This window comes from Sinohyriopsis cumingii, chromosome 11 (genome assembly GCF_028554795.1).
Source record: "Sinohyriopsis cumingii isolate HCF-2022 chromosome 11, ASM2855479v2, whole genome shotgun sequence".
NCBI classification, from domain to species: domain Eukaryota; kingdom Metazoa; phylum Mollusca; class Bivalvia; order Unionida; family Unionidae; genus Sinohyriopsis; species Sinohyriopsis cumingii.
The window spans coordinates 72042711-72065840 of NC_142971.1; the positions used below are offsets into that span (position 1 = coordinate 72042711).

Consider the following 23130-nt stretch of genomic DNA (forward strand, 5'->3'; position numbering starts at 1 on the left):
GAGATTGCTAGGTATTGTGACAGATCTTTTGAGGATATTAAAAAAAAAATTGAAATCACACCTTTTATCCAGCTTCAACAGTGTTAAAGTTTTATTGCAGAAAATGAAGTCCATTGACTTAGTTGCAGTGCTATTAATGGCCCTAGCCGTAAAGAATGTACTAATAGGCTGTCCAGAAAGGTGAATATGTATATATATATATATATATATATATATATATATATATATATATATATATATATATATATATATATATATATATATTGGAGAGAACTCAATGCATACCAACTCACCTTGTACTGAGTTACTCATGACTACATTCTAAGTTGAAAAATGATTTAAAATTCAAGGAATTACTCTTAACCTTAAGCCACTAACAAGTAACTTTGATACAATAACAAGTATGTCTGTAAAATGATTAGAACTGGAAGAGAAAGACATAGATATTCAATTACTATTATCTTTCAGGGACAAGTCATTTTTATCTAAATTTGTGATGGTCATATTATATACATTAATCTTATGATTCTAAGATTAATATACTTTTTTCCCACCCTCCAGTGAATGCAAGTGTGGTCAGGCTTGCACTGACAACACGAACAAATGGTGCAAAAATTACGCTGACCCAAACTGTTCGTGCAATAAAGGTATTGTTACTGTATATCTACTGTCTTTTTATAATATTATTTTATTTTGTAGGTATTTTATTGAGTTTTAACATCTTGGTTTATGTAGTAGCGCTTCGGTTATGGGGAATGCTTTATTATTTTACATTTCTTTTTAACTATTTATTCCCTTAGCACACATTATTTGCATTTGTGTCGTTTAGCACACACTATTTGCAGTTGTCCCTTAGCACACACTATTTGCAGTTGTCCCTTAGCACACACTATTTGCAGTTAGTTGTCCCTTAGCACACACTAATTGCATTGTCCCTTAGCACACACTATTTGCAGTTAGTTGTCCCTTAGCACACACTATTTGCAGTTGTCCCTTAGTACACACAATCTGCAGTTGTCCCTTAGCACACATTATTTGCAGTTGTCCCTTAATACACACTATTTGCTGTTGTCCCTTAGCACACACTATTTGCAGTTGTGCATGTCAATACCCTTCTTCGTGCCTTCTGTCTTTCTTTCTAGAATACAGCACAATAGTTTTGCTATATTAGGGGATTAAATTTATATTAATACGACGAACTACAATCCCCCTCTAATAATGATGTTGAAGGTGATGATTATACTTACCACTACCACCAAAATTGTCATCAAATCAAACATTATCAGAATCACCACGACCATCATCACCAGCACCACACCCCTCGTCATCCTCTTCCCCCTCCTTTTAAAAACCACAATCAGTATCCTATTCACCATTGTTAGAGGGTGCCTGATATTTGACCAGCTGTTGAAGCCCGGAGAGTCACGTAAAGTCTATTGCAACTATTGCACTTGTTCAAAAGTCTCACCCAAAGGAGTTGCAGCTGTAAGTAGCAACACGTTTTGTGCTTCATCTTTTATCACACTAGGATCAAATTTATATGTGCAGTGTAAGTGTCGGTAATATCAAGCTGTTATATGTAGGTGTCTAAAATTGAATGTAAGTTGGTCTTGTTGTTATTTCTCCTCTGAATTCGACAGATGAAGGTCGAGTCAAATTGATGGCTGATTTGTGTCTATGTGTGTGTGTGTATTTTACACCAGCTAGAAAATTTAGATTCAATTCATCTAAGAAGAATGCAAACAGCAACTAACCAAAACTCGTTTTCACTGACTCATTGAATTGTAGTGCCCGCAGGTGAAACATATAGAAAACCTATCATTTATACATGGTAATCACCATGCCAGTCTTACGACCTTGTAACAATAAATCATAACCAGGTGAAACATATAGAAAACCTATCATTTATACATGGTAATCACCATGCCAGTGTTACGACCTTGTAACAATAAATCATAAGCTTCTTTGTACCACTCTCTGTTGCCTACAAATGTATGTCAACACATGAACGTATATGCTATCAAGCACATAATTAATAAGTAAAATAAATAAATAATTTCACCAGTTAACAAATGAAATACTACTTATAGGATATTAGTATGACATTGCAAACTTTATCTCGATTATTAAAGAAGAATATCTCAAAGTCTACCTTTTTCAACAAATTCATTATATGACTAATCCTACTAAATGTATAACTGTTTAATATGGAAATGTTTCAATATGAATATGTTTCAGGGTTAGGTTCTCGATAACTGAATGTGATGACTTGTTGCATCAGATTACCGAGCATTTGTACAAATATCCCATCTTAAAATCATTATAAAAGATCTCCCCCCCAAAAAAAACATTTTTCCACAACAGATAAATCTGTCCGTAGCTGAAAAAAACATAGCATGGAAGGCTGTCTTTTAATACTAACAGTGGGTTTCAGGCTACTTTAAAAATATGATATAGACCTCGATTGTCAAGAAGAATAATGTAATATCAATTGATATGTTTGTTCGCTTACTTCCTTCCTTTTCAATTTCTTCCATACAGAACACAAGTGAACAATTATTTTGTCCTTTATTATAGTGTACACGTAGGTAGTGGTGTCTTCCTGAAGATTTTAAACCTGGAGTCGACTATCCTGAATGGTATCCAAATAACCCCAACTGTCAAAAAAGAAGGTAATATATATATATATATATATATATATATATATATATATATATATATATATATATATATATATATATATATATATATATATATATATATATATATATGGAAAGTGAGGGGAGATGTTACTTTTATATTGCTTAGTGTATTGTATCCACTAATAGCCAGATCGTAGGCATCTCCACATTTGACTACAATACAAGACAAGGATTCTACTATAGCCAAGGGTGCATATGTCTAACAGTTACCCTTCCTGAGTTAGTCCAATTGTCAAGCCTAAACTGCATTTTTAATGAACATACGATGAGATTTATTTAAGGTATGACTATTTTGAGTAAATGATTACAATTACATTGTTATATGACCTTAACTCAGACAATACACCATAAATTCGCACTGTGATCGCTAAAGCGTGACATCTCCAGTCAGCGTCCATTTAACATGATTATAATAGACATCGTCATATCTAGTATGTGTTAAGTCCGGCAAATCACTTGTGTGTGTGTTATGAATGATCTGTCCAAGGGGAATCTTTCAAAACCACGTTTATGTTTCCATTAATATTTTTGGCCATGCAGCGTCTTTCATTTTCTTAATTGCCATATTTAATATACCATTAATCTGAAGTTCACAAAATAATACATTGCTTGCTACCTATACTCAAATTTAACTTTCGTAATAATTATGTATTGTCAACAGCAAGATTTCATGAAAGTTCTATAAAAGTTATAGTTATTTAGCAAGTACGTATTTAAAAATTAAGGGATATATTTCAATTTTGGGAGCCTGCTGAAATGATATATTGAAGATATTTCCGTTTCGCAGATCACTGAATTGAATGTGCTTACACGAGGTTCATGTGTAATAATATTAGTGTAGAACATTTCAGAAACACTGTGAAAACTACAAACATAAAATGGTTTTAAAGTTACTGAAGTAAGATGCAACACCTCGTGGATAGAGATCATGTAACCTTATTTAGTAGTCTGTTTTTCTAGGCGTAGATATACTTGGTTTGAAAAGTAGGAACAATTGCACGTTTCTCTTAGCAAGTTTAGTTTACAACAACCGTACTTTTTTCATCTCTCACGTGTTCCTATAGGGATCCTTTGATTCCCCTTTTGAAAGACAACACTTGTTAACCATACTTGTATCTTCTGGAATTTACGACAGTCGTCCTTTTGGAGAATTTATTTTTAATTGCGCTGCTGAGACAATTTCACAGCATTTTATTAAACGATACCTGGACACCTATTTTTTAACAAGCAGTGTGAGTAAAATTAATGTAGTAAGTAACCCTTTAAAAATTTCCTAATATTGCATGCACATTCTTCCTAACTCTGTGATAGCATGGGTGAGAACGGACCTATGCATATTTTACCTGGGTCTATTTGTGCAGGATGTATCTGTTATTATAGGGCACAAATAATTCAGTTTGTTCCCACACATTTCAGCAGTGATCTTTCCAAGAAGAAACTTTAATACCATGAAAATGGTATGCTGTTCGCATTGTGTCTGACAAAAATATCATTGCAAGTGCCCACTATAAAAATCCAGATACCACCATTAGCATTCAGAAGTATTCATCAGTCACCAGGGGCGACATTGTAAGTTTCAAACCACGCAAATAAATAGCAATACTTATAATTTACCCATACGTCAACTTAAACGGTTTTAATTTGTTTATCTGGTTTTGCGTATATAGGTTTAGCCACTCAGGGACCTTCGTTTCTTTTAATATATATCTCTATTGATATTTTGTAGGAACTTTTAGTCTGAATTTAAGACGAACATCTTTCTTCCCTAAAAGGGAACCTGGCTGGTGAGGGTGAAAAAAACTGCATATATAGGAAATGGACTTTGGTCTATTCCTTTCTAAATTACGTTGCGAGACCATTTTCGTATGTCATGATTTTAATTCTAATAAACATTAATCGCAATACATTGGTTGTTTATTGCAGTGAGTAAACAGATCTCAAGTACAACAACATCATGCAGTCCTACCCTTTCGAAGACTACTGTATATCACTGCCAATTTTATCCATACGCAGAGCTACTATGTATATCTCCTTTAAGCTTTCTGTACCGATAAATATCCCTGGATTTCTCCATCCGGTTTCGTGCAACGGTCGGGCCAGTGTTTATATTCACTTGGTTTAGACCACTCGTAAGGCGACATAAACCTCCTTACAGCTTTCTCCACCTGTGCGGCAAGTGTACATCTCCTCTTGGCATCCTGCATCTGTCATGCAATTGCTTATTACTTTCCAGTTTTCTCCACTTGTAACATCACCTTATATCATCAATAGGTTTATGCCCATAAAGAAACATACGAACCTTATACCACACTAACAGCTTAGCACAAACTACATATACCGGTCCGGTGGACTAGTGTTTAGAGCGTCCTTCTCACATGCGGGAGGTCGTGGGTTCGATCCACGGCCGAGTCATACCAAAGACTTACAAAAATGGTACTATCAGCTGCTAGCTTGGCGCTCAGCATTAAGAGGTTCATGTTAGGACTGGCCGGGCTGGTGTCAGGATAATGTGACTGGGTGGAACATCGAGCTACATGTCTGCTGCATGATGCCCCAGTGCTAGATATCACTATAAACTGTCACACTGCAGACATCGTAACGATATGACTGAACTATTGTTAACGCTAAGTTAAAAATCCAAATCACACACACACATATACATCTATAACTGGTATATAGCACAATACCTACACCCTTAACCTCCACCCCCACCCCGCAAAAGAAAACAACATAACTCTGACCCAGGAAAGCCCTCTTTCGACTACAACTTGTGTGGTAGCACTGAAAGGGCATCCATTAGTGTTGTTTACAAACTCACAGTGTTGCAACACCCAAACTGAGACACTGCTTATAGCTAAGCTATCGGAAATCACAAGAACACTAAAAATAATAAGTATCACAAGGTAGGAAAATTCACAGCTCAGAACTATTCGACTCGGATGTGACTCTCACATGTTTGGCGCCAGGATATTGAGCGGTCCGCACAAAATAGGAAACTGGAGATATATTTGGAACTAACTTGTGCGAAATGTCAGCCTGGGTCAGAAGGAAACGGACTGGGTCATTCCGGGCGGCCTTGCTTTCTGTGGCTTGCTCTCGTGTCATGGAATAGCGGATAATCGCAGAAATTAAAGTGTACAAACTAACGAGTCGTGCATGACAAGAGGCCACATAGGACTATAATCCAAAAATTTACTTATAAGGGCATTATATTATCCAACCAGTGCTCTCCACTTGAGAGTACACTGTATATCGCTACAGGTACCCTGGAATGGCAGGTCCTTTTATCTTCACCTTGATTCTTCTGTCTTTAAGGCCAAATTATATCGCCATAAGGTCATTCAGTGTATGATGTTAGAACTTACAGAATATAATGTATGCAATCTGCAGGGCAATTATGACACACGAACGGAAACGCATACATAATCGTTTAAGAGTAACTATAATAATAGACAAACTATCGAATCGATAAATAGAAGGATAGATGCCTATTTAGATAGTCGCGACCGAAACGGTCTGTTGCAACGATCGCGCACAAACGTTAGATACAAAACCAATGACGTATAAAAAATAAACAAGTAAAAATAAACATAAACAAATATGTACAATGATAGCATTGAGTTAACGAAAGAAACAATTGCGCATGAAAGTAACAAACCTCTTTCACAATACGCTTTCCGGAGGAGTTGTCGTTCCAGATATGATCGCTTAAAGTCAATGCGTTGGTATCACTGCTGGGGGAATGTTCTTTATAAAGAGTTGGAATTGGAGATCGGCTTTGGAAAGTCAGAATAGTATTATGACATCATGTACATGTACTTATAGTGTTGATAAACAGATATGATGATTCAGAATAATAATAATAATAATAATAATAATTGTTTAAAAATTATTTTATTTTATTTTGTGCTAAACCAATGTAAGGAAATTGGTTTTACGTTTTAATAATGTTTTTCAAGTAATGTTTAGAGGTATATACAGTTTAGCTATCGAAGCGTCGTCAGAAGTTTACAATCAACAATCAATATCCTTGCCGATTCAGCAACAGCAGTCCCTTCCTTTTCTATTTATTTACATTTAAAGTAAATTTTCTCTGTGTCCCATTAGTTTTTAGTATGTAGCGAAATCTAGTAGTCTTAAACTAGCAATTTATTGTTAATTTCAAACCCTGAAAATATCTGAATAAACCCATTTTTAGAATTTCGGATCTAAGTCTGACAATTATGTAATCGATTTTAATTTAAAATAACATTGTTCTATAGTTTGGTATTTTAATTAAAGTAAAATTGTTCTTTCGATTGATATTTTAATTAAAATAACAAACACCATTTTTCTATAGTCTTGCCATTTTAATTTAAGAAAAACTACAAGAACATATATTTATCTATAGTTTAGTTATTTTAATTCTAAAAAATATTATTCTATAGTTTGGGAATTTTATTTTAAATACTATTTTTCTGTCGTTTTAGTATTTTAATTTAAAATACCATTACTCTATAGTTTTTATATTTTATTTTTCATGGATCCAGTCACTTTTCACGTACACAAATGAGATCTGTTCATTGAACCCTTAACCTCAATGACACGCATTTCAGCAACAAAAAAAAAAAGGAAATGCAATTTCCTTTTCAAAACATGCTCCTTTTATCACTGTTTTCGTGTCCTCTACTAAATAGTCATAAATTGTCATACATCTGATGGAAATTCATTTCACATAATTGTTTTAAAAATCTCCAGAGAGATGTATAATTGATTGTGAAACGACGCATGTCAACATCACACTTACACCTATTATGTTGACTGCTAGGCGCTCAGCATTAACAGGTTGGCGTTAGGACTGGTCAGCCTGGTGTCAGAATAATGTGAACGGGTGGGACATCATGCTACATGTTTGCCGCATGATTCCCCAGTGCTACACATTACTTAACACTGCCACACTGCCGACATCGTAGCGATACTACTGAAAAGTTATGTTAACAATCCAAATCAAACACACATACACTCCTTTATCCTCCAAATTAGGGCATAGTTGGACGATAGAAGCATGTTACTGTCATTCTTCAGATTTTTTTTTATTACGTTCAATTCTTTGGTGGTTAAACACTCTAAATCATCTAGGATATTATGTAAATACTTCGCAGGTTCTGATATTCTGATTGTTTGTAAATCTCTCAGCAGTGAGTGGCTCATTTTGGAATTGCAAGATTTTGCGATATAACCCGAAAGCGTTATTTGCAGGTATTATGAATCTGGTTGAACTTACACCATATCAATGGGTACGCTTTATCGATGATATAGAAATCAAGTGGAAACATGGAAGAGAAAGTCTGGATGATTTCATATCAAAGGCCAACAACTTCTATCCCTCAATAAAATTAACGGCAGAAGTCTCCAAATCAAACTACATTATCCTGGACACAACAACCAGACTGGTAGAAAATAAACTACATAAAGACATCTACTCGTAACCAACCGACAAACTAGTTTCGCACTGTTCTTTATCAGTTTATTGCATATATATATATTTGAATCCGTCAGGACGGAAATGTAACAACAAATATCAGTTTGGGATCGATATCTACAAAGAATCTTTCGAACGTACACTGTAACAAGACCTCAGACTACTCATATGAAATGAAATATAATTGTTCCACCTGACAAGGGAAACGACATTGGGATCCATAATGCCCACAACGTCAAGGAAAGGTAACCTCAGTATCAAGGTAACAGAGAAATAAAGGTAAAGATACATGCTATCATAGTCAAGAAACGCGCGTGTCATCTTCAGATTTTCCCCAAAACGTGAACAAATCAAACAATGATACAATTCCTGAAACAAACAAATAAGACCCATCGAAACTATATTCCAGCAAAAACAAAAATTCAAGTCAAATCACATATTAAATGTGAAATTTTACTGAAAGAGGCGATTGTGAGGTAAAGCGGAATATAATCCTTGAAATATCATTTGGTAAATAAACGGTATGAACTGAGCATATTTCGGTTTTGCTTTGTTTAAGTATGAATTGTATACTCTCTCGCTCTCAACCCTGTAATTCGTACAGGAGTACAATCACCTTAGACCGTTCCTCGATACAGTTGTGATTATATACTTTGTTTATGTTATTATATTGCATCAAAATAGCTTCTGGAATCAAACGTCTAATAAAACAAATATGACTTGAACTGATATTTGGGCCAGTCTTCGGCATGGTGAGAACAATATCTTAGTACAAGGCTTCATTAGTCCCGCTGGAAATGATTAGTTGGCATTAACAGGAAATAACAGTCTAGTGAGTTATTTGCCTTGATCCCAAATTTCATTAGTTTGTATGCACGGGACGTACAATCTGAAAATACAAACTGTAAATACTTGGTTTTACTGGTGTATCGAATATCGGGGTAAAGTTCTGGGTATAATAAAACTATTTCTTACGCTCTTTTTGGGATAAAGAATGTAATTTATTCTTGAAATATTTTTAGAACTAAATGAATGGGAAAATGTCATACATGAGTCCAACGTGCATTTTCCATGCCCTGCATATTAATAATAATATTGTTAGTAAGATATATATATATATATATATATATATATATATATATATATATATATATATATATATATATATATATATATATATATATATATATATATATATGAACACATTTACAACCAGCTCCAAACATTTTATGAAATCTTACAAAAATTGGATGGTATTTTTTTTAATACAAAGTTGTTATACAATAACTGCTAATATGGAAATTTACGTGGACAAGGTTACGCATAAGTTTATAGTGGTTGCATTTATATTAATGTTATGATAAAACAGTATATTAATATTCTATCTTCTGATAGGTTTGCAATTGAACCAGATATTGCAACCTGGGAGTTGCGCTAGTACGCCGCTACGTTTCTCCTTTAATATAATGATATATGAATATTCCATCAACAGTAGCAAATCATATTATCTTATGTTAATAATATATGACAGTTAAAATGATTCGGATATATTGTCATACAAAATATGTATATTGAATACATATTGAAGGTACTATATTTTATTTGGCATTTTATAAAGGAGATAACATTTTATATACCTTGGATATTAATTTCCACTACAAATTTCTCATAAATATTGTAGAAATAAAACCAAAATATACCTACAGGTGTAAATACATTTAAGATCCATAGCGGTTTGTGCGGAACGTACAAAACGAATATGCATCCGTGTTAGGATATGCTTGTACGTACAAGATTTCTACGGAAAACTCACTGTTTGTTTTCTCAATGATATACAATATAGATTAAAATGTAAATATAGGTAATGTCTACTACGATGTGAAAACATGACCAAAATCTGCTTAATTTCAAATCAACATAATTAAATGTTCTACATGTGCGTGAGAATCGGTAAAAGTCTTTCCTCAAGTGAATGCTTATTCTCATTTCTATACTATCGATATAACACAGAGATTATCTGCTGGAAACTGCGTTCTTTTTTAAGTTTGAGATTTCAAAGTTTGGTGTAAGACATCTATGTATAGGGTTTAGCACACCCATACCGAATTATCTTAACAATACATGAAGGTCCAATATATAATATTCATCCAGCTTTATCCACTGCAATGACAAGTGAATATATGCATTCGGATTCCTGCATCTGTCAATCGCTTGCTGTTGACATCCAGTTTGGTTTCAACCTGTACGGTTACATTATAACAGAAACGGATTTCTTCACTTGAAAAAATACTATATTTATCCAGCCGATGTTCTCTACTTGAGAGGTCACTCTGTATGGTTACCTTGTATTTTGCACTGATAAGTCACTGTTTCTTGTTACCTTGTTTCCTCCAACTTTAAAGCCACTGTATATAGCCATCAAACAATGTAGATCCACAGAGTTACCTTCAGATGCAAGTCCACTGAATATCTATACTCGGGTTCCTCTACATGTATGGTCGCTGTTTATGTCCACCCGTTTCCTCCACCAGTATATCCTCCATATATCTCTACAGGACTCATGGTACTAATTCGGTTCCCATAGTAAACCTATGCAAACACATTGATATTAAAAAATCAATAACTTAAAAGTTCTGAGTGTTCATGATCAAACCTATATTTATCAGTATAGATGAAACATGGCTGTCAGGTTCTGTGTAGAGGAAAGGATATTAGCCGCGGCATTTTATTCACCGGCATGTGTTTAAAACATGTGCTTTCAATTCTGCAGCAAAGAGTCGGGTACTAATTTGAGTTAGGAGTGTTCCAAACTTTACAATGTTATAGGACTGAAATTTTATCAATCAAACATTGTTCCTATTTTTTTCACTGACGACTAGGATAAGCTCACTAAAGTTTCTTTTTCCTTAAATATAACTTACATTATTAACAAATCCTTGCCATCCAAACACATATACACTCTATTTTATGTTCAGTCATCTAAGGCTGGTTCCCTTTTATTCATAAAATTAGACGAGATTTCCTGTGTCTGTTCGCTTAGATATATACTACGTATCTGTGGTAATGACATTAGATAATACCACATAAAGATATATATATATATATATATATATATATATATATATATATATATATATATATATATATATATATATATATATATATATATATATATATATATTCATTGTTTATTTCTCTTTTATAATCAAGTCACATTTTAAGTGAGTCTTATGCTGCCATCTCTCTCTATTTTTAAAATAATTTCTTCAAACGGATAACCTGTTGGATACGTATTTTTGTATCTTGTTTGTAGTAACACTTAATGTAAAACATCCAATTCTCCGATGGGTTTTCTTACCTTTTTTCCTTGTCGTTTCCTTGCATGTTTGGATACATCTCACTCAGCTTTGTTCTTGGTGTGACGTGGAGAATGAATCAATTGGGAAGTTAACGTACAGGTGTATTTCCAGCTTTCAAAAGTCATTTCCCGGAGGAAGATAAAAAAAGGTGCAAGAAGACAAGTGGGACGTCTGGGGTCAAACAATATAACACTTGACTTTTGGAATCTGATGGAAGGACGACAATTGACTTCAGTGCCTTACAAACGATGGATGGAATTCCATCGTTGGCAATACCAACGGACCACGCATTCACCTCTCAATTCTCATTTAACCGAAATGTCACAGCTAAATCATGAATTGCAATTGTTGATGGATTGCAGCAATGTTAAGGCCCTGATGAAAAGCTTACCACCACCACCACCACCAGCCTGAGTGACCAAGATAGATGCAGCACCACGGATGCCTGAGAAAGCAGAGACAAGAGCAATTGTTCAAACACCGTCAGTAGCTACCATCCCTGGTAAGATTGCAGTGTCCTCGTTGACCCATTCTACCACACTCCAACTAGAAGAACTTAAAGCGTGGCTTTAAAAATTATGTTCAGACCTGCCTTGACAAATGTGGAAAAGAAAGAAAGGAAGCCTGAAGTGATAACGAACAGACGACTAAAGCCATCCCATTACCAGAACCACCACTACGCAGGACTTCTATTCGAGTGGCACATGGGACACGTAAAGCCGTTTCCAAGCCACCATCTCGCCCCATCCAACGTATCATTACTTGAAGAGTAGGTGACTTATTAAAAAATGAAGAAGGTGTTGGTCAGCATTTACTACGATCTATCTCATCCTGCGGGTTACGCATGAGTTCAGAAAGTGTATCTTGATGCCAAAAACCCAACTAAAAAGTATCCATTTACCTCAGGTGCAATGATGGTTGCAAGAACAACTTTCCCATTCGCCGAAAGTTTTGCATACGTCTCACCCATGTGTGGAGGGCATCGATCATCAATGGCAAGCCGATTTAGCCGATGTCTTTCATTTGGCCACCTACAATCGTGGCTACAAATATTTGTTTTTCGTCATTGACGTCTTTTCCAAATTTGCCTAGGTAGATCCATTGACTTCCGAATCGAGCACTGAGTTAGCGCAAGCCCTCAAACTGGCGTTGAAACAAAACGGTGGTCGCCCTCTTCGATCTAAAGCCGACAAAGCCAACGATTTTCTGAACCTAGCTTTCCAAAAATAATTAACTATACTTGACATTCTTTCTTTCACCACCGAGAATACCGAAACCAAAACCAGCATCATGTAACGTTCTCAACGCACCTTGAAAGAACGCATGTGGAAATATTTTACGCATCAACAAACTCTCAAGTACATCGACGTCTTACCTCACCTGGACCAAACGTACAACAAATCTTACCATCGGAGCATCCGATGTGCTCTTCAAGACGTGACTTCCGATAAAGAAATGACCGTCTTTGCGCTCGTACTTGGTACGTTCACAACTGTGGCTGTCTCTAAGGAAGTTGGACTGTTAGCAGCAGGAGATTGGGTCGGCATTGGCAAATCCAAATGTAATTTCGACAACAATTACTCACCCAACAGGACAACTCAATTGTTTCGTTTCACTGATCTAGTGCGTGGCGGCATCCTGGAAGATATGAACTGGAAGGTTGTCAAAAGAACATTTTACTCTCCCGAGTTACAACGCGTGACCAAACAAAGAAGACGAAGTGTAAGATATTGAAAACATTCTCCAACGAAGAACTCATAAAGGTGGAAAACGTCCGGTCAAAGTAGTCAAAATACGTTGGAAAGGATATCCTTCTAATTTTGATTTTAGGATCGACACTTCGCAAGTCATCGACTATAAAAAGAACTGACCAACAGGCCCATCTACACAGCCTCAGTCATCACTACAGCAGTGACAACTCCTTCAAAGACTTCGTTCCCGCGAGATCTACAAAAGCAACCCTTATGGCTGTGGTGTAGAGAAAGTTTGCCTAAAATGCAAATTGTCTTGTTCATCCAAATCTTTGTGGTGTATTATATCTTCGGTTCTGTCGTTAATAACCTGAGTTTGCAGCAATGAGACAAACAATTGTTGAATAGTTTAGTGAGCAACTGCATAGTTACCTTCGCCCCAATCCTTCCATGAAATACTCTAATGGAAACAAAGGGAGTCCAGACACCCCAAGGACAGCAGAACTCTGGAATTATTAACAATCAATTGTACTAAACGTTACTCAGTGAATGTAGCTTGGAGTTGTTTTCCCACAATACTTTATGCTGTTTCACGGCCAAATTACATCACGCCATCCATTTAGATCCGGAAGCCGTTTGGGAAGTAAGTTATACTGGGTGCAGGACTGGAGACCGCGATGTATTTGCATTGCCAGACCTGGAAGGTGCCATCATTAATCGAGTGCATATGAAGTTAGAAAAACAGCCTCTTCAGGGCTAACCATATCTCTAGAAAAAGACTATTTAAAGTACCAATTTGTGTGGATATGAAGTAGTGTGACTACAAAAACTACCTTCTTTATTGATGTGTGTGTTTATTGTATGTGAGTTTATGTGCGCTCGAAAATTTGTGTGTATGCGTGTTTGTGTGTTTCTCTGCCCTCGTACGTTTGTGTGTTAATTTGTATGTGTGGTTGTGTCCCCTCTTAAATTTCTGTGTGTGTGTGTTCTTATTTGCATGTTATCTGAACAAAAGGAAAACTTGTCTCTACGTTATGTGAACACTAAACAATTTTTTTCTCCTTCCCTTCTGTGTTGATAGAAGATAATGGGTTATTTTCTTCCCTTCTGTGTTGATAGTAGGTAATGGGGTTATCTTCTTCCCTTCAGTATTGATATTACATGATATGTGAAGTTAATGTAAGGGACGTTTTTCTTCACGTCCTTGTTTGAACTATAAAAATCGTAGCGTTCATCATTGGCGCCATTCAAAATTGAATTATCGGAAATGGCAAGCAATATAATGGACAAAATCAAGAAGTTGCAGGATGTAGTGGATAATTTGGGGATGATGTAAGACATACTGGTCCGAATGGATGGAAATGCATATTAAAGTTCCCATCTAGTCAAAACGAAAGAAAAATCTGAGACAGTCTAATGAAATATTAAAGGAGCTGATGAAAAAAGAAAAGGAAGAACAGAAGGAAGAAGAGAATGAACAGAGAATGAGAGGCTGGAATGAAAACAAACTAGAAAAAGAAGAGAATGAGAAGAGGAAAAAAGTGGAGGAGAAGAAGCAGAAAGAGGGGAAGAAAAAGAAGAAGAATGTAGGACAGAAAATAAGTTGTGCAGGAAAAGAAACAAATTAGAAGACAAAGAAGAAGAAGAAACACAAAGGCTCTCTTCAGGGCTACTCCACTGCCTTGTCTCTATGTATACACTATGTATGTATGTATGCATATATGTATGTATGTATGTATGTATGTATGTATGTATGTATGACTGACTGACTGACTTTCTTTATTTCCTCTTCAGAAGAGATTACATTCAGTTAATCTATCGTTAATACAGAAAAGTTAGGAACCTAGCTTGACATTCATGAACTTACAGTACACTATATATATATATATATATATATATATATATATATATATATATATATATATATACACACACATATATATATATATATATATATATATATATATATATATATATATATATATATATATATATACACACACATACAGATATATATATATATACACATACATATATGCACGCATACATCTATATATATATATATATATATATATATATATATATATATATATATATATATATATATACATACACATATACACATACACATACGTACATATATCTATATCTATATATATATATGTTTATATATATATACATTCACACATACATACATATATACACATATACATATATACACATATACACACATATACATATATACACATATACACACATATACATATATACACATATACACACATATACATATATACACATATACACACATATATATATATACACACATATACACATATGCACATATATACATACACACACACATATATATATATATACATATATATACAGATATATATGCACATACATATATATGAGTACATACACACATCTACACACATACATACAGATATATATAAACACATATTCATACACACATACATGCACATATATATACATACACATACACACAAATATAAACATATGTAAACACATACACATATATACATACATACATACATATACTCACATACATGCATACACATATGCACATACACACATATATGCATATACATATATACACATTATACACATACACACATACATATATATATATACACATACACACATACATATATATATAGACATACATATATATATATACATACATAGATACACATATACACATACACATATTCATACATACATACATACATGCATGCATACATACATACATGCATGCATACATACATACATACATACATACATACACATACACACATATACATATATATTCACATACATGCACATATACACATATACATACATACATGCACATACATACACATATATATACACACATATATAAAAAATATAAAGAAACGTAAAGAAAACGCAATATCTAGACACATGAGTGAGAGATCTGATTGGAAACAATAAATATATGCAACATAGATTAAGAGAGGAAACTAAAGGAATTGGAATTATTTACATTCGACTGTAACGATTTAAATGGATTATCCTGTTCTCTCTCACTTTGAACTAATGTAGATAGTTTATAAGATCGAAATGAAATGGGTCCATTTCCCTAATTTACTGAACAAGCATGGTATCATATATCGTTTTCTTTTTTTTATCAAGTGACCCCGTAATACGAACTTACAAATATGGAGATATCTTGTTAATCAGAAAAATCGTTATTGTTTAAATAAATGGAACCATTATCAACTATAATTTTCTAAGAAGCACAATGTTGATAAGTAAAGAAATGCTTCAGAATTTACATTCATTGACCCAGATTCATCACAGACAGCTCCTTTTCATGTCACTAATATGTAGAAAATATTTTAATAAATTAGTATGAGCTGTGTCGTAAAGCAGATTCTTTGGCGGACACAAGACTATTATACTTGTACATGAAGTACACAACCATCGAATGCCTCCTTGGTGAGTCTTCTTTTCCCGGCATTGATAATTAAATGTATATATGAACCCATGCATTACACGATACGTGAGCTAATTATGTCTGATAAATAAACATTTTTTTCTCGATGAAACATTGACACCCTGCTGCACAATTACACGTATTTTAAAGAAGTTAAATCGGAAATTATATGGACGAGGAACCGTCTATATCAAATGTTTAAGATGAGATAATGATTCCATTCAAAACGATGATGTCAGACTAGAAGTTTGACTTTAACAATAACATTTGCAGTCTCGTAGAGATTACTGCAGATAAAAGAAAAGGAAAAAGGCCCCAAAAATTGAGCCTAAAAGATACAGATAAAGAAACAGATCTCACATACTTTGAAATGGGAGATGAAAATGTAAACAGTCAAGCAAATACATTCAGTATGCATACTGGGCAAGTAAACATGAATACAAATATATATATATATACGTAAATAACCCGACTAATTGATATATGTGCCAGTATAGGTCTTCCTAGGACGCATCATGATATCGAGGAAAGCTCGATTCTATCTAGTTCTTGTCAGTTCACATTGTAGAAGAATGAGATTACGGAGGAACAAGATATGAGGATCCACATTTATGAATGTTCAAGATTTATTTATGAATAAATAGAGATAAACAGTTATATGTATAATGCACATTTAAAACAAAATCAAACAAAACATTTCATATTATATCTTGATATATTATTGTGAAATGTTCAGTATTTCATCAGAACTCAGTTTATATAATAACACATTATGGTGCGCATAATACGTAGAAAAAGTATTTTATAAACAATTACTCATAAAATATTTAGAATTAATTTTAAAATGCCCTTTCACTGTTAAAGAATTATACACTTATTTTTATGATATTAGTTTATACTTTCACTTTTTAAGTTATTAAGTACATTAGAATAATATAAAAATATTCTTAACTAATTGCAATACATTGGACATAATAAAACATGATTTGAAAAATGAATGTCGTATAATGTTTTGGAATTTATACCTTTTGGATATACCGTACTAAGACTAGGTTTCCTTAAGCAGAAGTTCCTTCTCAGAATCAGCTACAAAAACGGCTGAAAGGAGAAATCTTGCAAAGTAAGGAAGTATTCCTGAAATGTGCAGCATTATGAGATGAAAATGATTGATCAATATAATTTTTTTAACATCTGATCTATGTTGGTTCATAGGTTCAGATGCTGGACGACTGGTTTGTCCAATATATTGGATGCAACATGTTTTGCATGTGATCAAATAAATAACATTTGATGTTGTACAATTAGTATCACAACGCATATTAAAAGTTTATTTTGTATTATTAGGATTGAAATAAAGTATTTTCATTAATAAAAGAACGGTACGAACATCTAAGTCTTTTACATTTAGTTGATGATCCCTTTTTATTTGATGTTTATTTATAGTATAGAATTAATTAGGTAGTGTTTAAGATTGTAATATTTTATCAAGATTTGAGATCCCGTTCTCCAAGAGAGATTTATTGCACTGGAATATGATCCACGTTTATTAATGTTCAATATATGTTAGGGAGAGGATATAACTGATACCGTAGGTTAGTTAATGCAAGGTGATGGTCCAAAAACCAAGTGCGGTTATGATTGAGAACAAAACCTTCAGTTGGAGCTACACAGACACGGGCTACACTTGAACGCATGTTTACACCGGAGAATGCATCAAAAGAACCATCGCAAAATTAGTGGGTATAAATGGAGAATAAGGAAGTTTGATAATGGAAGAAAAGTTGTGAATTGCTGATGTCATGCAATGATAATTAATAAACTATCAAAGGAAAATAATGTATTTCGTCACATCCATGTGGCACACACGGATCTGGTTATTTCTGGTAGATGAACATAAAAGCTGCCAATGTTGTTGTAATGTCACCCGTGTGACAATTGCATTGGTAACACTTTTTGCTACATAAGCATTCAAAGAGACCATAAAAGGTTCTTTTGTATTATTGGAATTTAAAAAGTATTTTCGTTAATAAAAGAACGGTGCGAACAGCTGAGACGTTTATATCTAGTTGAAGATCCCTTTTTATTTGATTTTTTTTTTCTAGTTTAGAATTAATTAGGAAATATTTAAGAATGTTATATTTTATAGAATATCTATTGAGATACCTGTTCTACTGGAGAGATTTATTGCACTGGAATATGACCCACTTTTATTAATTTTCAATATATGTTAGGGAGAGGAGATAACTGATACCGCAGGTAATGCCAGGTGATGGTCCAAAACCATGTCGGTTATGATTGAAAACAAAACCTTCAATTGGTGCTACACAGACATGGGCTACACTTGAACGCATTGTTGCACTGAAGAATGAGTCAAATTAATCATCGCAAAAATAGAGGGTATAAATGGAGACTAACGAAGTTTGATAATGGAAGAAAAGTTGTGAATTGCTGACGTCCTGGTATGATAATTAATAAACTATCAAAGGAAAATAATGTATTTCGTCACATCCATGTGGCACACACGGATCTGGTTATTTCTGGTAGATGACCATAAAAGCTGCCAATTTTGTCGTCGTGTCACCCGTGTGACAACTGCATTGTTAACACTTTGTGCTACATAAGCATTCAAAGAAGCATATAAACAGTTTCTTTTGTATTATTGGAATTGAAAAAGGTATTTTCATTAACAAAAGAACGGTGCGAACATCTAAGGCTTTTACATTTAGTTGAAGATCCCCTTTTATTTGACGTTTTTTCTTTCTAGTCTAGAATTAATTAGGAAATATTTAAGAATGTTATATTTTATCAAGATTTATTGAGATACCTGTTCTACTGGAGAGATGTATTGCACTGGAATGTGACCCACGTTTATTAATGTTCAATATATGTTAGGGAAAGGAGATAACTGATACCGCAGGCAATGCCAGGTGATGGTCCAAAACCAAGTGCGGTTATGATTGAAAACAAAACCTTCAGTTGGTGCTACACAGACACGGGCTACACTTGAACGCATGTTTGCACCGGAGAATGCATCAAAAGAACCATCGCAAAATTAGTGGGTATAAATGGAGAATAAGGAAGTTTGATAATGGAAGAAAAGTTGTGAATTGCTGATGTCATGCAATGATAATTAATAAACTATCAAAGGAAAATAATGTATTTCGTCACATCCATGTGGCACACACGGATCTGGTTATTTCTGGTAGATGAACATAAAAGCTGCCAATGTTGTTGTAATGTCACCCGTGTGACAATTGCATTGGTAACACTTTTTGCTACATAAGCATTCAAAGAGACCATAAAAGGTTCTTTTGTATTATTGGAATTTAAAAAGTATTTTCGTTAATAAAAGAACGGTGCGAACAGCTGAGACGTTTATATCTAGTTGAAGATCCCTTTTTATTTGATTTTTTTTTCTAGTTTAGAATTAATTAGGAAATATTTAAGAATGTTATATTTTATAGAATATCTATTGAGATACCTGTTCTACTGGAGAGATTTATTGCACTGGAATATGACCCACTTTTATTAATTTTCAATATATGTTAGGGAGAGGAGATAACTGATACCGCAGGTAATGCCAGGTGATGGTCCAAAATCATGTCGGTTATGATTGAAAACAAAACCTTCAATTGGTGCTACACAGACATGGGCTACACTTGAACGCATTGTTGCACTGAAGAATGAGTCAAATTAATCATCGCAAAAATAGAGGGTATAAATGGAGACTAACGAAGTTTGATAATGGAAGAAAAGTTGTGAATTGCTGACGTCCTGGTATGATAATTAATAAACTATCAAAGGAAAATAATGTATTTCGTCACATCCATGTGGCACACACGGATCTGGTTATTTCTGGTAGATGACCATAAAAGCTGCCAATTTTGTCGTCGTGTCACCCGTGTGACAACTGCATTGTTAACACTTTGTGCTACATAAGCATTCAAAGAAGCATATAAACAGTTTCTTTTGTATTATTGGAATTGAAAAAGGTATTTTCATTAACAAAAGAACGGTGCGAACATCTAAGGCTTTTACATTTAGTTGAAGATCCCCTTTTATTTGACGTTTTTTCTTTCTAGTTTAGAATTAATTAGGAAATATTTAAGAATGTTATATTTTATCAAGATTTATTGAGATACCTGTTCTACTGGAGAGATGTATTGCACTGGAATGTGACCCACGTTTATTAATGTTCAATATATGTTAGGGAAAGGAGATAACTGATACCGCAGGCAATGCCAGGTGATGGTCCAAAACCAAGTGCGGTTATGATTGAAAACAAAACCTTCAGTTGGTGCTACACAGACATGGGCTACACTTGAACGCATTGTTGCACTGGAGAATGAGTCAAATGAATCATCGCAAAAATAGAGTGTACAAATGGAGAATAAGGAAGTTTGATAATGGAAGAAAGGTGTGAATTGCTGATGTCATGCAATGATAATTAATAAACTATCAAAGGAAAATAATGTATTTCGTCACATCCATGTGGCACACACGGATCTGGTTATTTCTGGTAGATGAACATAAAAGCTGCCAATGTTGTTGTAATGTCACCCGTGTGACAATTGCACTGGTAACACTTTTTGCTACATAAGCATTCAAAGAGACCTTAAAAGTTTCTTTGTATTATTGGAATTTAAAAAAGTATTTTCATTAATAAAAGAACGGTGCGAACATCTGAGACGTTTATATCTAGTTGAAGATCCCTTTTTATTTGATTTTTTTTTCTTTCTAGTTTAGAATTAATTAGGAAATATTTAAGAATGTTATATTTTATCAAGATTTATTGAGATACCCGTTCTACTGGGGTGATTTTTTGCACTGGAATTTGATCCACGTTTATTAATGTTCAATATATGTTAGGGAGAGGAAATAACTGATACCGCAGGTAATGCCAGGTGATGGTACAAAACCAAGTGCGGTTCTGATTGAAAACAAAATCTTCAGTTGGAACTACACAGACACGGGCTACACTTAAATGCATGTTTGCACCGGAGAATGGGTCAAATGAATCATCGCAAAAATTGCGGGTGTAAATTGTGAATCACGAAGTTTTATAGTGGAAGAGAAGTTGTGAATTGTTGAAGTACTAGTACGATAATTAATAAGCTATCAAAGGAAAATACTGTCTTTCTTCACATTCTTGTGGCACTCACGGATCTGGTTATTTTAGGTAGATGAACATAAAAGCTGCCAATGTTGTTGTCATGTCACCCGTGTGACAACTGCATTGATAAGAATTTGTGCTATATAATCATGCAAAGGGGCCTACATGGAAAACGTATACACTTGTCCTGGACTATATCCTATGTTGATCCATTTAAAAGGAAGACTAAAATGTAAAAACTATGTAACACGTACAAGATTGAAATCCCAGATATAACACCTTTCCTCATGACCTAGGTTCCCTAAAAAAACATTAGTTCCATATCTTCAACGAGTGCGTTTCTGTGTGTGAATTTTACTAAAATAAGATTCAAAGGTACTGTTTGAAATTTCTGTTCTGATATCCTATCGAATTAATATACTTGTTAATAAACTGTTTCTGACCCAAAATCATTTGCCTAATTTCATTTTGATCTTGGGAATATCAACCTTCCGACTAATCAACTATTAGATTAAGCAAATTAATCGTCACACACATAAAGCATCCTTTCGGTTTTTGAAAACGAATACAGCGGCCTATGTATTAATCTAGCGCAACTTGGGTTACTCAACGTCCCGAGCACTGAAACTTTCTTTACAACCAATACACATTTGGACTCTGTTCTTAGAGACATATCATGGTGTCATAACTGTGTATTACATATATCCTGCCTAAAACAATAATGTCCACTCCTGCCCATAAGATTATTCAATAACTACATGACTAAAATATTGTCCACGATTGCACTTTGGTCTAGAACTGATCTACCGTTCATAATAAATACTTAGCATAGGAATTTGTAAGATAATTAAAACAGCGGCTTTTCAACTGAAAATCGACGTTCAGAATTTGCAATCGTAGCTACTTATCTCGTCGGGACGGTCTTGCTGCACATCGTCCGGGGCTTCATTAGTTCGAGCGTCTAAGGCACTCGCTTTTACAGATCATTGATTCTCAGGTCGATACACATTGGCTCGAGTCTAGGTTTCAGCCAATGTGTCCGTGGCAAAATTATTGCTAGTAGTTTTGGGTACATCGTCTGTTTTTCCTCTACGAAATATTCTGGCCGTCAAAAATAGGCTATCCTGTGTGGAAATCATTTCGTTAATGTCATTCGAATAACGTCTACATCTATCATGGTTATGGGAAACGAAACGTCAGGTAATGATGAAAATCAGGCTGGTTTTGTTACACTGTGTGCTCTTGGCTAGTAGTAGAAAGTCCAAGAATCATGATCAATGATCTATGTTAAGTGTGAGATATGACGCGGTTTTCCCTGAC

At 34.3% G+C, this 23130-nt stretch overlaps 1 long non-coding RNA gene across 3 annotated transcripts in view; it reads left to right on the top strand.

Annotated features, from left to right (window-relative positions):
- Window positions 1-504: 504 nt before the first annotated feature.
- Window positions 505-23130, top strand: part of LOC149788712 (uncharacterized) — a 33358-nt gene continuing 10732 nt past the window's right edge. The window contains exons 1-4 of one of the 3 annotated variants that reach the window (XR_016424223.1): window positions 505-647; window positions 1385-1485; window positions 2578-2672; window positions 4626-8695. This is a non-coding gene — a long non-coding RNA (uncharacterized LOC149788712). Of the gene's footprint in view, window positions 648-1384; window positions 1486-2577; window positions 2673-4428; window positions 4605-4625; window positions 8696-23130 lie in introns of those variants that run through there. The other 2 variants (XR_016424221.1, XR_016424222.1) reach the window with 2 other exon arrangements.